Here is a 17,016-nt window from a genome sequence, read left to right as displayed (position 1 = left end):
CAAGAGCCTTGTTCATCTTAAGTTCTCACTTTCCTTCCTTGGGTCTTGACTCATAGTCTACGGATTATTGGGAGTTGAATGAACAAAGTGAGCTCAAAGCCATCTTCTGGTTTTATGGTTCTATAAGTCACTCCACACTAGTGGAATTGATTGTAAGGGAAGCATAGTCTCTTTGGGGCACAAGCAGACTGTGGGATGTGGAGGGGGAAGGGTTCTGAGTTTGGAAAAGTTGGGATAATAGTAAAAAGAAAGCTGATCAAAAGACCAGAGGCACTAAATTCCAGGGCCAACTCCATCACCACCAGTTTTCTTTCCTGTATAAGAATGATGTAATTGAATCCATGGCCAGGATAGTAGAGAAGGTTTTCAGTGAGGAGATGGGCTGAGGAAAAGTTATTTTTCTGAAAGTGGTAACGATAGCAGTATACTGAAATCATCTGGGAGATTTTTTTTTTTTTTGCGGTACGCGGGCCTCTCACTGTTGTGGCCTCTCCCATTGTGGAGCACAGGCTCCGGACACGCAGGCTCAGCGGCCGTGGCTCACAGGACCAGCTGCTCCGCGGCATGTGGGATCTTCGCGGACTGGGGCACAAACCCGTCTCCCCTGCATCGGCAGGTGGACTCTCAACCACTGCACCACCAGGGAAGCCCTGGGAGATTGTTTTTTAATTGCAAATGGATCAATCACAGGAAACCCCCCTCAACCAAATTAATTCTGATAGTGTCCTTAAATGTCAGTATTCAAGGTGGAAGTTCTTGGATAATGTGACAAAAGTCTCACAAGTGATTTTGACACATCTTCATTCCCCAATCTACCCCAGGGTAATCTACCCTGATTACCAGGGTTTAGATTATATTTAACGTCTTTTGTAGTTGTCTGTCTTAATTCTAACTTACCATTCTATGCACTGCTTTTCCCTGTGTAGGATCTCAGTAGACACTGGAGAAAGACATAGAACTATCACCATCACCTTATTTTCCACCTGTTGCCTTTTTCTGGGCCAGGGTGCAGACAGGACTTTATGCCAGAGTGTTCAGAATTCAGGGCACTAGCCCAGCCCAAAGCAACCTCTACCTGACAGGTTTAGGGGACAGAGGCTGTCCCAGGCCTCAAAGGTAGAATCTTGAGTTTCTCAGACAAATACACACAAGCAAGAAGTCAAATGTGGCAACCACAAGAGGCTGTCACCCACATATGGTAGGTTCAGAAACTCAATTTTTCTCGACAATTCAGCATCGGTTCGACAAGACAATCTTTTTCATCTGTCTGGGAAAGAGAAACAAACAATTTTGTCTAGTCAGTAATGGTTGATGGGGATAGACGCTCTACCCAGGGAAATGTTTTTTACCTAAGGCCATGCTGGGACATTCACAAGTCCTTTCCTGGACTGCTCTAAAAAAATAAAACCATCTTTACTTGATGTGGTGTCATTACCACTACTTATGACTCAAATCAAACATTCAAATCATGAGGATATGATAGAACAATTCAGCAAATGAGAAGAGACTAGGAAAATAAAAAGTACCATTGGGCCATAGGACATCTCTGCTTTATCAAAGACATTAACATTTTTTTTAAATTAATTTATTTTATTTTTGGTTGTATTGTGTCTTCATTGCTGTGCACGGGTTTTTCTGTAGTTGCAGTGAGAGGGGGCTACTCTTTGTTGTGGCATGCCAGCTTTTCATTGTGGTGGCTTCTCTTGTTGCAGAGCACGGGCTCTAGGCACATGGGCTCAGTAGTTGTGGCACGCAGGCTCTAGAGCGCAGGCCCAGTAGTTGTGGCGCATGGGCTAAGTTGCTCCACGGCATGTGGGATCTTCTCAGACCAGGGCTCAAACCACGTCCCCTGCATTGGCAAATGGATTCTTAACCACTGCACCACCAGGGAAGCCCAAAGACATTAACTTTTAAAAGGAAGCATGATTTAAAAATGAAAAGACTACATCTGGCTTTTACAAGAAAAAGACGGGTCAAAAGACCTATATGGAGTGATTACTTTTTGTCAAAAACTGTGTTACCTCCTTCCCATTCACAGCCTTATTTAATCTTCACAACTAGACTTAGAACTGTGGTGATCTTATAGATGAAAATATTGAGGAACAAAACACCAGAATTCATTGTCCTGGTGTATAAGTGGGAAGAAAAACTCTCCTTCTGCCTTTTCTAGCACAACCTGGATGTGTCTCTTTGTTTAAACTGAAGAACCTTTGCAAAATATTCTGTGACCTCCTTCCTGGTGGAGCTGAGGTGATGGTGGTGTCTAGAACAGAGCCTTAGTCATACCCACCAGGCACTGTGCACCCAACCAGAAGCTTGTCTGGGACTCCTTGACAAGTCATATGTGTGGTTTGGGAATTTTGTTTCCCCAGTGACAGAAACCAACATAAAATTGGCAAAAGTAAAACTGGAATTTGGTGTTCACCAAATATCGGGGTATTTGAACAGAGGGAATAAATATCTTAATATCAGAAACATAGGGATCTATTGGTTTTTAAGAAAACTGGAACCAGGGGCTCAGAATGCTGCCAGGATACATTATTTCTCTATCCCTATCTCGACTTGTGTCCATTGTCACTGCATCAGCCTTACTCTCTTGCTATAGATGGGCTTGCTCCAAGTAGCAGGAAACTTACCTCCCAAGATCTGGGAAGGACTGACTCATATTCATCCTGGTCACAGATTTAGAAATTAGCTCACCTCATGTTGTGTGCCCACTGGTAGACCATCACCTAAAGCCAGAGAAGTAGCTCTGTATGTTCACGGTAGCTCCTGTACTGACAATACAAATGAAGTGGAAAAGAGAACTTTCCAGAACAGTAAGCCTACTGGGGTGACCATACCATTAGCATCCAGGACACAATAGAGGCAAACAGCCATGGGACAAAGGAGAAGTTTCTACCAAGTCTAATGTAAACATTTCAATGCTCTGGAAACTGTTACATTTTCAAACTCCAAGTAGGTGGTTGTCAAGACTTCAGAGTATGCCCACACTCTCTTATTCATTCCTCAGACTACTGGTGCTAAAATAGAAGAGAAAATAAGAATAAGATATGATCCCTACACTCAGAGTTTACTGCCTGCCAGGGGAAACAGACAAGTATACTAATGATGTCAGTACTGTGAGCAGAGTGTATTAATGAAGGTCCATAGAGGGCAGCGTTTTTCATGCTGTATGTTGGGACCCATTGGCAGGTCATTAAATCAATTTAGTAGGCTGCAGACAGCATTTTTAAAAAAGAAATAAAACAGGCCAGAGTATATCAGTGTAAAGATGCAAGAATCTGGTGAAACAATTGTATTTCAATTGTGAGGGAGGCTGTGTATGTGTCGGTTTGTGTAGTAAGTCATGATATAAAATATATTTTTTACTTTAGGCCATTGTCAAGAATCTTTGAAAGACACTAATATGGTGTGAGTAGGAACACAGAGAAGAGATATCTAGATGAGACTCATAGAAGTTGGAAGAGGAAAAAGTTTTCTGAAGAAGAGGACTCTTCATCTGAACCTCGGAGGAAAGGCAGTAATTCCAAGAGAAAGGGTAGCTTGTGAAGAAAGCACAGAGGACTGAGAAAGCAGAGCAGACTGAAGAAGTCTTGTGGCTGAAGAGTAGCAGTTGTGGACCTACAATGGGTCATGCACTGTAGTTTTATCCCTCAAGCTACCGTCCCATGACCAAGAGCTGAGAATGGAGAAATGGGGAGACGGGGAACATACCTATCACAGAAGGCATGAAGTGATGGATGAGAATCAGATGAAAATATTATAAAAATTTAGAGTGTCAAAGATCACTTTTGCTTAAGAACACAAGAAAGCTTCATGAAGGAGGAAGCATTTTTGAGTTATCTATGAATGTTTCTCAAGCTTGGCCCAGGGATCAAATGCATGGTGCTTGAGTGCTTGAGTGTGGGGAGTTGGGTGAGGAGGAAAGAGTAGAAAACATTCCAAGAAAATTTCAGAGCCAAAAAGAAAGGGGTGACTGAGTAGGCACACCCTTGCCCTGAGACTCTCTCAAACCAACGGTGGTCATCGTTTGAGTTCTTTGTACAACGCCAAATAAAATCTAATTCATTATTTGACACTCTGAAATATGCTCATTGGAGGGAGGCAGTCTTTCATCTTAGTTAAAATTCTAAGATCTGTGTGACATTGGTCTAGTTAACTTGTCATTCTGTGCTTTGGAGTTCTCTTGGGTGAAACTGATAATTGTATTCTGCTCAGATCTTCAAGAAAGAACTTGACAGTCAGCTGACAGTAGTGTCATTAGCTATCAGCCTTCAGCCACAGCACCATTGGTTTCCACTGCAGAATTCAAGCTGAGGGCACACTCTTTCCAGAAGGCCCTAGGCAATGACAGAGCATGGACAGATACTAGGCCCCAGCCATATTTGTCCAATGTGGGACTCTGCTAAAGAGTAAGCTTTGCTTTGGATCTCCCGCTTGGGATTGCCAAGACTTTGTCAAAGCTGCATCAGTGTCAGAGTCTCATTCTACCTAGCTCTGCTTCCTCCAGACTCCTCCCTTTCAGAGGTGTCAAATCTGCTTGGTGGTCTGAAGTCTTTCCCCACCCTATCCTGCTTCTTCCCTCTTTATCTTCCATAGGCAAAATGGCCAAGAAGTCTCTTGCACTGCCTGAGCATCTGTTTCCCTGAATGGACACAATACCCAAATGTTGGGCTGTCCCAGGTTTCAGTTCTTGAATCGCTACTCTTTCTCATTTCCTAGATGAGCCCACTTCATTTTTAGGGTTTTAATGCCATTTGTATGTTAAAGACTCTCAAATTTGTGACTCCAGACCCAAAGAGTCTTCTGAACTTCAGGCACATATATCCAATCCCTATTGAACAGCTCCAGTGGCTATCCAATAGGAACCTACGACAAAATTGTCCAAGTTCCAACTCGTCATCTTTTCTCCTAAACTTGTCCTTTCTTCAGTATTTCCCACCTCAGTAAATAGCAACTTGACATTTATAATTGGGCAAACACTTTGGTGCCATCCTTGATTTCTCTTATTCTCTCATAGCCCACATCAATCCAATGGCAAATCCTGTGGATTCCACCTAAAAAAACCACACTGAATCCCAACCAGTTCTCAACACCTGCACCAGTACAACACAGTCTCAGCCAGCATGTCCTTCTCTCTGGAATATTTCCATGGCCTCCTATTTGGACTCCCTATTCCTACTCTTAACCTAGCCAATCTATTCTCAACACTGTAACCAGAGTACCCTTTTTAAATGTAAACCAGCTCATGTCATTTTCATCTCAAAACCCCCAACAACATCTCCTGTCACTCAGAATGACAGGAGACCTCGTGTTATCTGTCCCCTCCTTCACAGTTTCCTTCTTGTTCACTCACTTCTGGTATTCTAACTACACTAACTTCACTCCTGACCCCATATGCATCTACCTCGGGATGCTGTGCATGCTATTCCCTTTGCCTGCAATGTTCTTCCCCCCAGTATCTGAATGGCTCCCTGTCTTCCCTGCTTCCCATTTCTGCTCACATGTCCCTTATCAGTGAAGCCTTCTCTGAACTCTCTCTGCAAAATTGCATAGCCCAGCACTCCTTTTCCCTTCCTTGCTACACTTGTTTATGACACTCTTAACATTTAACATAATTGATGCTTGTCTTATTGCTCTCTTCTGCTCCACTTAGATGTAAATTCCAAGGGAGCAAAATGTTACACTTATTTCAATCCCTGCCATATTCCCTGAGGCCTATTTCAATGCCTTGTGTATGGCAAGAACCCAATACATGCCTGGTGTATAAATTAATGAACTGGGATAATAATAGTGCTGACCTCATACAGGGGTCATAGTCTCCAATAATTGATGTAAATACCTTAGTACAGTGCCTGACACATAATAAGTACTTGACAACTAATATTAACGATTCTTAGTCAATTCTTGTGTAAGGTGGACGCTTAAATGTAGTCCCCATTCTGGGGACAAAATTTGACAGCAGTAATCAGGTGGGGAAGACAGAATCTAGACATATCTCTATAAAACAATTTGTTCAGATTCTTTAGCAGGAAACTTTAGGGTAACGCATCCCATGTAGGTGAAAATGAGTACAATTAACCCACAAAATGACTGGGTAACTCTAAATAGTTTACTGTCTTCCTAATAAATATATTGTACTATTGTACTATAAATACTGCACCATAGATTTCTAGAAAAAAAGTCAATCTTTTCTTCAACAACGTGAACAATTTTAAGCCAGGTATAACTGAAAGATAAGACTCTAGTTTGGTTTACCTGGATTTCTCCTCTTTCATTGCCCAAGTCTGGGGACTGTGTTCATTTTTTTGCAACAAATGTTTTTGGAGTGCCTGATGTATCAAGGTACTGTGCAAGGGAAGAAGGATTCAGCAGCTAACAAGACAAGCTTGGTTTCTGTCTTCATAGAGCTTACTCTATCAGAAAAGAGGGATCATTCAATAAGAAATGACAGCAGGAACATGCTGGAATAGTGGAAGTACAGAATGCATATGATAGAAGCAAGTAACTTAACTTGGGGTAGGGAAGAAAGATGGGAAAAGAGAACACTTTAATTCTCAGAAGAGGAGATATTTAAGAAGATGTGTGAAGTTATCCTGGTAAAGATTCAAACACAAAACAAAATCAAACAAAAAACCACCTGGCAAAGAAGTTATCCTGGTAAAGTAAAGGCTGCTTCCAGGCAGATGGGAAATATGTACAACGGCTTGAAGCCTGGAGAGAACATAAGACCTCCAAGCCTTAAAAGTTCTGAAAGGTGTTTTTAAAGGTAAAACAAGGCTTACCTGCTGTGTCACATGAATGACTTGCCCATAATGAGTAGAGTTTCTCAGATTCTATTAGTAAGTATAGGAAATTCTTAATCTTTCTTTAATACATGTTCAAAGTTAACATTAAATCTTAATAAATAAGATTTCCTTTTTAATATGGTACACTTCAAAAATGTCTCCTGATCACATTTAAACTCTGGCCAGGATTCTTTCTCTGTTAACATGGACCTGCAATTCTCTGTCTCACTCAGTTGCACGAGTACACAGCTGGCCTTGGGCTTTGGACTTTGAGCTTCTTTCAGGGCTGGAGTATATGCTTGCTATTCCCCCTCCTTTTCAAGAAAAGAGTAACTTAGTATTGGCGACAGAGCCGGACATAGATCCTAAATGTAGGCACCACATGCAAGCCTTGGCAATTCCTTCCACTACCAGGCCCTGTAGAGTTGCTCTACAGGGCACTGGGTAGACTGGCTGATCCCAGGAAATATACAGTGTAAATAAGGAGATAGGGCGTGTAAGCATAAAAAGACGGTTAAAAATACAATGCAAACTTTGTGAAATGATGAGTGGTTTACCCAAAGAATATAATAGAAAATCAAGAGAAGGAAAGACCATCACAATCCGGACAGGTATTGCAAAGCAATAACAGTTTGAAATGGATCCTGAAGAATTAGTAAGATTCTGAAAGACGGGTATCAGCTGGATAATGCAACGCAGGGAGAGGGAAGGTGGTGGGGTGGGGGGCAGAGAGACAGGGGAGAGAGCATAAGTAAAGAAGTTCTATAGAAACCTGCAGTCAGCGTTCTGAGGTTCCAAAGAGACTCTCTTGAAATTAGTGATCTCTTTGCTTGCAAACTTAGACTCATTCATTCATCAAAATGTGGATGTGGTTATTTAAAAAACTTGGATTCTGAAAAGTTTTAGGATAGGATTTTAAGTCAAACCAAGGAAATAAAAAAAATGTTAAAGAGTAAAGACATGGCTTCCCTGGTGGCGCACGGGTTAAGAATCTATCGCCAATGCAGGGGACATGGGTTCAAGCCCCGGTCCAGGAAGATCCCACATGCCGCGGAGCAACTAAGCCCATGTGCCACAACTAATCTAATCATAAGGAAAAGCCAGACAAACCTACACGGAAGAACTGTCTATAACTGGTCTGGATTCTTTAAAAATGTCAGTGTGTGCAAGTGGGAGGGACTGATAAACTTTTCAGATTAAGGGAGACTAAATAGACAAGGCCACTAAATGGACCAGATCCTATATTGAAGTGGAAAGTGCTTAAAGGACATTACTGGGACAACTGACAGCTATGGGATGTTGGAAGGTAGATTTGATGAAAGTACTGTAATAATGTTAAATTTCCTAAATGGAACAGTATTGTGGGTATTTATTTAAGAGAATATTCTTGTTCTTAGGAATTACACACTGAAATATTAATAAGTAAAAGGGCAGAATGTATGTAATCTACTTTAAGATAGCTCAGAAAAACAAATAAATATTTTAGAATTTATAATTTAAGCATACATATGTACATGCAGATACATGTGTGTATACATATAACTGTATACCTATCTATCTACATATATAGAGAGAGAAGATGATAAAGCAAATGTGGCAAAATGTTAAAAACCAGTGAATCTGGCAGAAGTATATCCAGAAGTTCTCTAGAGAGAGAGAAAGAGAGAGAGAGAAAGAGAGAGAGAGAGACTGTTTTTCCAGCAATTCAATGAGCTTTAGAAGTTTAAACAAATTGAAATTTCTATTAATAGGGAGTACTTACTGTGTGCCCATCATTTGCTATAGAATGTCCTAGACAGGTTACAGGCATTCTTTCTAAACTTTTTAAATAGCTGTGGATGTGGAAATCATTTTCATGTTTTGATATGAGGAAGTTGAAACAGGATACTCACTGCAGGACTTGGCAGGGTCCTGGATTTAAATTCAGGTTGGACTCATTTCCTATCACTAGAAGGGACAGTTCATGTGAGGTCAGGTGGGAAGAGGTGAGGCTTCACCCTTCAGGAGCTCAGAGCCTATAGGGAGGGTAGAGAAGGAAAATAGAAAAGACAAATATCATATGATATCTCTTATATGTTGAATCTGAAAAAAAAAAAAGGATACAAATTGAACTTATTTACAAAACAGAAAAAGACTCACAGACATAGAAAACAATCTTATGGTTAAGGGGGGAGGGATAAATTAAGAAGATGAGATTAACATGTACACACTAGTATATACAAAATAACAAACAAACAAACAAAAATAACAAACAAGCACCCACTGTATAGCACAGGGACTCTACTCAGTATTTTGCAATAACCTATAAGGGAAAAGAATCTGAAAAAGAGTAGATATATGCATATGTTTAACTGAATCACTTTGCTGTACACATGAATCTAACATGACATTGTAAATCAACTATACTTCATTTTTTTAAAAAGAAATAAATTTAAAAAATTAAAAATTAAACTGAAAATAAAAAGAAAGAAAAGTAACTGGATACCATAGAGTGCTGTGATAAGTACTGTTAAAGTCTTCCAACCACTGTTCATTGAACACCTACTAGGTGCCAGGTGTTATGCTTAGCTCTCTGGGACCAGAGCTGTGGACAGCAGAGCCCTGGGCTCTGTCCTTCCAGACCTTCGGTTGCAGTGGATAAGATGACGCTTGTGAGCACAAGCACTATGGGAGCACCTGGGAAGGAGGGATCTCACATCCAGACTGGGAGGATTCTCAGAGGGGATGCCGCCTTAATGGATTTTTAGAGATGGATGAACCTGTGAAATCTTGCTCACCCCTGTGTTCTAAAGCCTGGCACGTATAGGGAACTCACTAATTGGTGAACTTGGAAAAAGAAATAGAGGTGTTCTCCATTGTGTACGGACTGCACTATTCCTGATTAAATGAATGAATGAGAGAGTGAATGACTAAGTGAGTGAATAAATCCTCACCTGCAAGGAGCCCAGTGGGATGAGCTCTCCCAGCAGGTGAGCCTCTCTGTCATCCTTACAGGTCACCAGAGAGAATGGACCAGTCTCAGCAGGCTTTCCTTCAGTGATGGAACATTGAGAAGAATTTGGGGATGGCAGCTGGTGATTAACCCTAGTCTGCGTGTGTGCGTGTTTGTGTGTGTGTGTTGGGGGCAGGGTGCGGTTCCTTGTTGCTCTGGCTTCTGTGTTTTGCTTTTCTATTAGAGGAAATGCTTTATTAAGAAAAGACATTCAGATCTCTCTTTCTCACTCTCTATTTTTTGTTTTCCTGACTTGCTCAATACTTTTTCAAGCTCTTATTTTCACAGAGGAAAACCAAGCCGCCTTCCCGAAGCTGTGCCTCAGGTTTTGTTCTTGCCAAGGTCATGCAAACCCAGCAGCCCACGTGCCTCTGTAGGTCAGAAACAAGGGCCCTTCGGCTCCATCCAAAGATCATAATCATCATAGTAACAAAACAATATCCTTTCAGTTTTGCTCAGTGCTTTTCCTTCTATGATCTCTTTTCATATATAGAGTACATTTAGGAAAATATGTACAACATTTGTGGATAAAATGCTTAGGGATTTCCACATTCGTATTGGTGATGCCCCAGAAACCTGTGTAGGAGCCTATTGGGGAGGGGGCCCCCTAAGGGCAGGATGCTCTGCTGACTTATTTCTCTGCCCTTTGCTCAGCCAGTCACACCAGCCAACTCAGCTGCTTGCTTGTGCACGTTCCATATACTGGAGTCCCAAGTTCCAGGTAACATACATTTCACATTTCACCTGATACATATATCTCATAGCAGGGGAAAAAATAAAAAAAGGTTGGAGATTAGTAATCAGTGGCAAAGTTGCATATCTTCATAGTGTTGCTAAAGAAATACAGGCCCAGAAAGGGAAATCATTTGCCTAAAATCACAAAGCTAATTAGTGGCAGAGCAGGAACTAATCCCTCATCCTAGGTATCATTCTGATTTCTACTCTAGAACATGTTTTATTGCTGCATCTGGCTAAACCAATCACAATGAGTGAAAAGGACAAGTAATTTGGACCAAGAGGGGAGAAATAATAATAATAATTAAAAATCTTGAAAGCTGAAGCTTCTGGCCTGCCCCATCACCCTCCTGTATACCTGGGGGATCTGAGTTCCCTGAAACTTGAGAGGTTATAGAAGGCCTGGTGCAGCTACTTCTCCCTCCTGGAACCTCACTTTCACCTCCAGAAACTGACCTGGGTTGGTCACTCACCACCATCTCTTTGGGCTCTGGAATGTTCTTCCAGGTAGGAAATAACTAGCAAGGATTACCCCTGTCCAGACTAACTAAAAGTCTGGATCTGAGGTTCAACTGAAATCAAGGATGGGAATGCTTTCTTTCTAATGTAAAACAATAAGGCTTTATAATGATGAAGTTGCTCCAAGCCTCCTTGCAGCAGCACAGAAAGACAATCAGCTTCCAGGGAAGAGAATCAAGTCTCTACCACAACTTTCAAAAACCGCAGAAGGGAGGTCTCCAAGCTGCATGAAGTTCCTTTGAGAAGGCAAACTCAGATCTATTTTAGCCTCTTCCTGTGAAGGAATGGCAGCACTGAAGATGCTCCCTGGTGTCACGACCACCAAAATGACACTCTTTGTGCCACCTAGAGGTACTGGGAAAGTAGGGGGAGACCAAGGCACTGACTGCAGCTGAATTAGCAGCTCCAGGAGGGCAAAGCGACAGTTCTTCCCAAGTTTTCAGCATATTCAGAACACTTTTAAAGATACTTTTACCTTCTGTAAAGAAAAATATGTTTGCTTATAGCTTCCTTACCTGTAATTTCTTGCAATGGTTTGCATACTGTCTGTTCTGTCCTTCCTTCCTTCCTTCCTTCCTTCCTCCCTCCTTCCTTCCAGTAAATCTCTCTCTCTGGCCAAAACAATACCATTTTTTCCTGTTCATTCCCTGAAGAGAGTACCAGTTATACTTATTTTGAAATGATGACAACAGTACCATTAAAAGCAGATTTGAATTCATGTCTAGTACTCAGATAATTTCTTCAAATTAAGCATTGGTCTCTCCTACAAGCTTATTTTTAAATGTAAACAGTAATGTAATATTTTAATAATATCTTGAATCATGGAAGCTTTTACTGAATTAAATTTATTGAATCGATTTCACATCAACAGTAGACTCTGGCCAGGGACATATTCTGGCTATACTTATAAGGTTCTTCCTGGGGAGCAGACCCATTCGTTTCTCATCTCTGAGAAAAGATGAGTGGAGAGAGTACTACAAGAGGGGGTAACAAAACAGGTAAAGACAAGGATGTGGGGAAATCTGGAACACAAAGAGGGATAGTGAAGATCAGTGATTGTTTATAGGAACTATTTTGATGCATATCTCCTTGGTGGCAGATTATCTTCCATTATTCCCACCTCTTTAAGATGTACAACAACAGGAACTTCCCTGGTTGTGCAGTGGTTAAGAATCAACCTGCCAATGCAGGGGACACGGGTTCGAGCCCTGGTCCGGGAAGATCCTACATGCCACGGAGCAACAAAGCCCGTGCGCCACAACTACTGAGCCTGCACTCTACAGAACTGCGAGCCACAACTACTGAGCCCACGTGCCACAACTACTGAAGCTCACGCACGTAGAGCCCATGCACAAAAAGAGAAGCCACTGCAATGAGAAACCCATGCACCACAACAAAGAGTAGCCTCCACTTGTCACAACTAGAGAAAGCACGCGTGCAGCAATGAAGACCCAACGCAACCAAAAATAAATAAATAAATTTATTAAAAAAAAAAAAAGGATGTACAACAATAGCCATAGTATTTTCCAGTGAAGCAGATCAATGTTATTTGCCATCAGGGATCTTAATCTTGTAAAAGAATAAAGTTAGTGAAATATATATATGAGTGAAAATAAACCTCTCTCTTTTAAAAGAAAAAAAACAAAACCTTTTATTAGTTTGTGTCACACGGCTTGTGGGATCTTAGTTCCCTGGCCAGGGACCAAACCTGTGCCCTCTGCAGTAGAAGTGCGGAGTCCTAACCACTGGACCACCAGGGAACTCCCCAGCCTTCCTCTTTTACACTAAAATAACAGCCAAGGGCCCTGGGAGGTGGGAAGGGGGAGGGCTGAATGTAAGGGCCATGAGTTCATGCCACACATTGGTGCCGAGGAGTGTTGCCATCACACCTATTTCCAACTCCAACCACCTTCGCAGTCCTGCATGGAGCTTTACTTCTGAAGGGGTTTTTGTGTGTATAAACAATCAAATTTACTACTTGCTCTTTCTTTAATGTTCAATGTAATTATACTTATATTAACTAAATTTTCTCTAAACATTTAAACATAAATTTACACAACTTATAAATCAAAATTTAAACTTTATGAAACCTCTTACACATTTAAAAGTTAATAACAAACCTTAGTCAAATTCTCTATCTCAATAAAAGCATGAGCCTAATGTGCTGCATTCCTTTAAGTGCGTCAAACACCTTAAAAACACATTCACAAATGTGTGATAGTCACAAAGTATCATAATGCTTATAAAATATATTGTTATATTCATACTTAGCCTATGAGAAAATTAGTGATTCTATAGGTTTAGCTAAATTTCTCCATTATTCACATACTTTAATATATTTTAATGCATCTTTCTGGGTTACATGACCTATTGAACATAAAACCAAAAGATTATGGTTGGTCAGCTGAGATTGTTATCAGTGAATTGATTATTAATCACACCAAGGCCACTGTTTGAATTTCCAAAGTGAGTCAAACCCTAGCAGATATTTTTTATCAAGATTGTTTCATTGTGTCAATGAGAATGTCCACAGCCATGTCTTTTCCTGCAACTTGGTGTCTCTGCTTTCTTCCTTCATTATATCTGTATCATGGGATGTGACTTATGTCCTCCCCAAATTCATATTTTGAAGTCCTAACCCTCAGTATCTCAGAATGAAACTATATTTGGAAATTGTATCTTTAAGGAGGTAATTTAATTAAAGCGAGGTCATATGGGTGAACTCTAATCCAATATGACTGGTGTCCTTACAAGAAGAGTATACTGGGACATAGACGAATACAGAGGGAAGATGATATAAACAGAGAGAAGACAGCCCTCAATAGGCCAACTAGAGAGGCCTGGAACAGATTCTTCCTTCATGGCCCTCAGAAGGAACCAATCCTGCTGACACCTTGATCTCGGACTTCTAGCCTCTAGAGCTGTGAGAAGGTAAGTTTTGTTTATGCCACCCAGTCTGTGGTACTTTGTTCCAGCAGTCCTAGCAAACTAATATATAATATTTAGCCTCAATTTATAATTTAACTCGATTTACAGTTTTTGCATCTCAGGAAAATTGGTTGAGTCATCCAGAAGTTTCATTTTCTAGGAGATAAGAGGCTGAGTTGACCTAGCAGTCCTTCTTCTTGAATTTGACCCCTTTATCATGTGGCAACCCACTGGTATGCTTTCCACTTAGTTTCTGCCCATGGTCTCTTGAGCTGACAGGCCTTTGCTGCTCTGGGTATAATTTCGATCTCCTAGGTAAAACAAAAACAAAAAACCATAATACTTATAAACATGTACTTGGAAAAACAGAATGTCATGTATGTCATATATGTCAATAGTTCCTTACCAATTTTAGTTCATTTAAAATTTTTATTCACCCTTCTTTGGTATTATAATGATCATCTTATACGTGTTAATGAACTTATTTCATCTTTGAATGTCATAGCTTTCTTATAGACTCAATTCATTCCAGTTAGATATATTTAATATTCTTGTTTGATGGTCAAATTATTATAACTTGGCAAGTAGGAGTTTCTTAAAACTATCTCCTTTGTCCTTGCAGGATGACCCTACACATTTTTAAAAGTGTCCTTGACTTCTGACACTCACTGTAGCTCAAAGTTCATCCTAATTTTTCTCCATACCAAGACATGGAGTCAGTTGATCTCCAAGGAGCCTTGGTTCTCTCCAGCTCAAGAACTACCTAGTGTTGGAGGAGGAGATGTGGCCACTCAGCGTCCATGACCATGCTTTGCATTTGAGTGATGGGGGACAGGGAGACATCAGTGCTGGACCACCAGTGCTGGACCACCCTGGGGATAGAACTGAAAACATCTGTTTCTCGTCAAGGTCAGGAGGCTCACAATTAATCTCTAATTTAGCTTTAAGATTAATAAGTTATTAAAAAAAGATTAATATGTTATTTAAATTTATTTCCATTTCACTATGTTTAACTTAACTTTTAACCCATCATCCCAGTTGCAATCATGTCTCCTTTTTTACTTTCTTTTTATGTCTCATCAACCACCATTTTGCAGTCACTTTATTGAACCTAAAGAATCCCAAAGTACCTCATAAATTGCCTCTGTGTATCCTCCCTCACTGTCAGGACAGATACAAAGCAATCTAGCCCCTTTCACACGTGTGAACACATTTAGGTCCCATAAGATGATATTTCACAGGCTTAAGGCCTAATTTTCTAAGGATGTAATTTATAGGCTGAATGACCTTTACCCATTTTGTTCCCCTCTCTGGACCTCACTGACTCATCTATAATGTTTTGTTTCGTTTTGTTTTGTTTTTTTTTTTAACTAAGAAAAGAAAAAGAAAAGGCCAGGTTTCTGTGATTCTGTGATTCAGGAATGTATCTGGTCCAGGACCAAATCTGTTTCATTAACTAAAGGATCTTTACAGAATGAATACAGAGGGAAGGAAGGACAAAAGAGCTGAGAGCTCTCCAGTCCTATAAAACCAGACACTGAATACCACTCAGCTGTTCTTTCCCTATGTGAACCCGAAAATTAAAAGGGTTAAGCTGTGTGAAAGCACTTTATAAACTTATACCATGTGTAAATTTTCTTTATTCTTATTACAAATTACCAATCATGATAATGATTGAGTTAATTCAAGCATTAAGCTGTTAAAGCTCTCACCTAGGTGTCGGCAGCAAAGTCCTTACAAAGTCCACATACCCTGGATTTCCAATTCAGTGCTCTATCCACCAGATTATGCAGCATTTCAAATATGAAAATGAATTCCATGGATGAGAAGCAATCATTCACCCATGGGCCAGGCTCTCATCTTTCTCTGCACACCTGTCAGGAAAAGATCCAACTGGAAAGGCCCCACTTGCCTGAGATAAAGGCCAGTCCACTAAGGACTGTGACGTCGGGTGCTCTGCTCTTGAGCATTACAGCACACCAGCTGCATTAAGGTTGTAAGGCATGCAAGCCTTCTCGGGCTATTTTATTCATTCCAGGTCTCAGGGATACCTGGAATGTGAGATGAGTTTGGGTATACCATGTCTCTTCAGCATGGCTGAAAAATGAAGTGCATACATTGTAAACAATACATGACTTGTGTAAATTTATTTTTAATATACATACACTAAAGTATACTGTTTTATTATTGAAATATAATTGATATACAATTTTTGTGAGTTTCAGATGTACAGCAAAGTGATTCAGTTATACATATAGATATATATATTCTTTTTCAGATTCTTTTCCCTTATAGGTTATTACAAAATATTGAATACAGTTCTCTGCTCTATACAGTTGGTCCTTGTTCGTTATCTATTTTATATATAGTAGTGTGTATATGTTAATCCCAAACTCCTAATTTATCCCTCCCCCTTCTTCCCCCTTTGGTAACTATAAGTTTTTTTTCTGAGCCTATTTCTGTTTTGTAAATAAATTTATTTGTATCTTTTTTTTTTTAGATTCCACATACAAGTGATATCGTATGATAGTGTCTTTCTCTGTCTGGCTTACTTCACTTAGTATGATAATCTCCAGGTCCATCCATATTGTTGCAAATAGCATTATTTCAATCTTTTTTATGACTGAGTAATACTCCATTGTCCATATAGACCACATCTTCTTTACCCATTCATCATCTGTTGATGAACATTTAGGCTGCTATATGATCCTGCAATCCCACTCCTGGGCCTATATCCAGAGAAAACCATAATTAGAAAAGATACATGCATCCCAGTGTTCACTGCAGCACTATTTACAATAGCCAAGACATGAAAGCCACCTAATGTATACTTTTCAGTGTACTTTTTTTTTTTTTTTTGAGCTTTGACAAATGCCTAGAGTTTTTTTTGAGTTTTGACAAATAACCACCACCACATTCAGGATGCAGGACAGCTCCATCAACACACAACTGCTGTCCTTTTGTATTCAAGTACTCCGCGGTACGTGGGCCTCTCACCGTTGTGGCCTCTCCCGTTGTGGAGCACAGGCTCTGGACCCGCAGGCTCAGCGG

General features: G+C 40.4%; 1 long non-coding RNA gene and 1 other non-coding gene across 2 annotated transcripts; both read right to left on the bottom strand.

Moving 5' to 3' along the window:
• Window positions 1-12,527: 12,527 nt before the first annotated feature.
• On the bottom strand, window positions 12,528-16,692 carry LOC137223119 (uncharacterized). The gene is made up of 2 exons (XR_010942724.1): window positions 16,518-16,692; window positions 12,528-14,276 (listed from the first exon to the last, which is right to left on the bottom strand). It is a non-coding gene; the product is annotated as an uncharacterized lncRNA (long non-coding RNA).
• TRNAR-UCU (transfer RNA arginine (anticodon UCU)) lies at window positions 12,725-12,797 on the bottom strand. Its single transcript has one exon. It is a non-coding gene; the product is annotated as a tRNA-Arg (tRNA).
• Window positions 16,693-17,016: the final 324 nt, after the last annotated feature.

The sequence above is a fragment of the Pseudorca crassidens genome, chromosome 4 (genome assembly GCF_039906515.1).
Source record: "Pseudorca crassidens isolate mPseCra1 chromosome 4, mPseCra1.hap1, whole genome shotgun sequence".
Taxonomy (NCBI): domain Eukaryota; kingdom Metazoa; phylum Chordata; class Mammalia; order Artiodactyla; family Delphinidae; genus Pseudorca; species Pseudorca crassidens.
The sequence above is the reverse complement of the archived record's forward strand: the minus strand, read 5'-3'. Positions and strand labels throughout refer to the sequence as shown.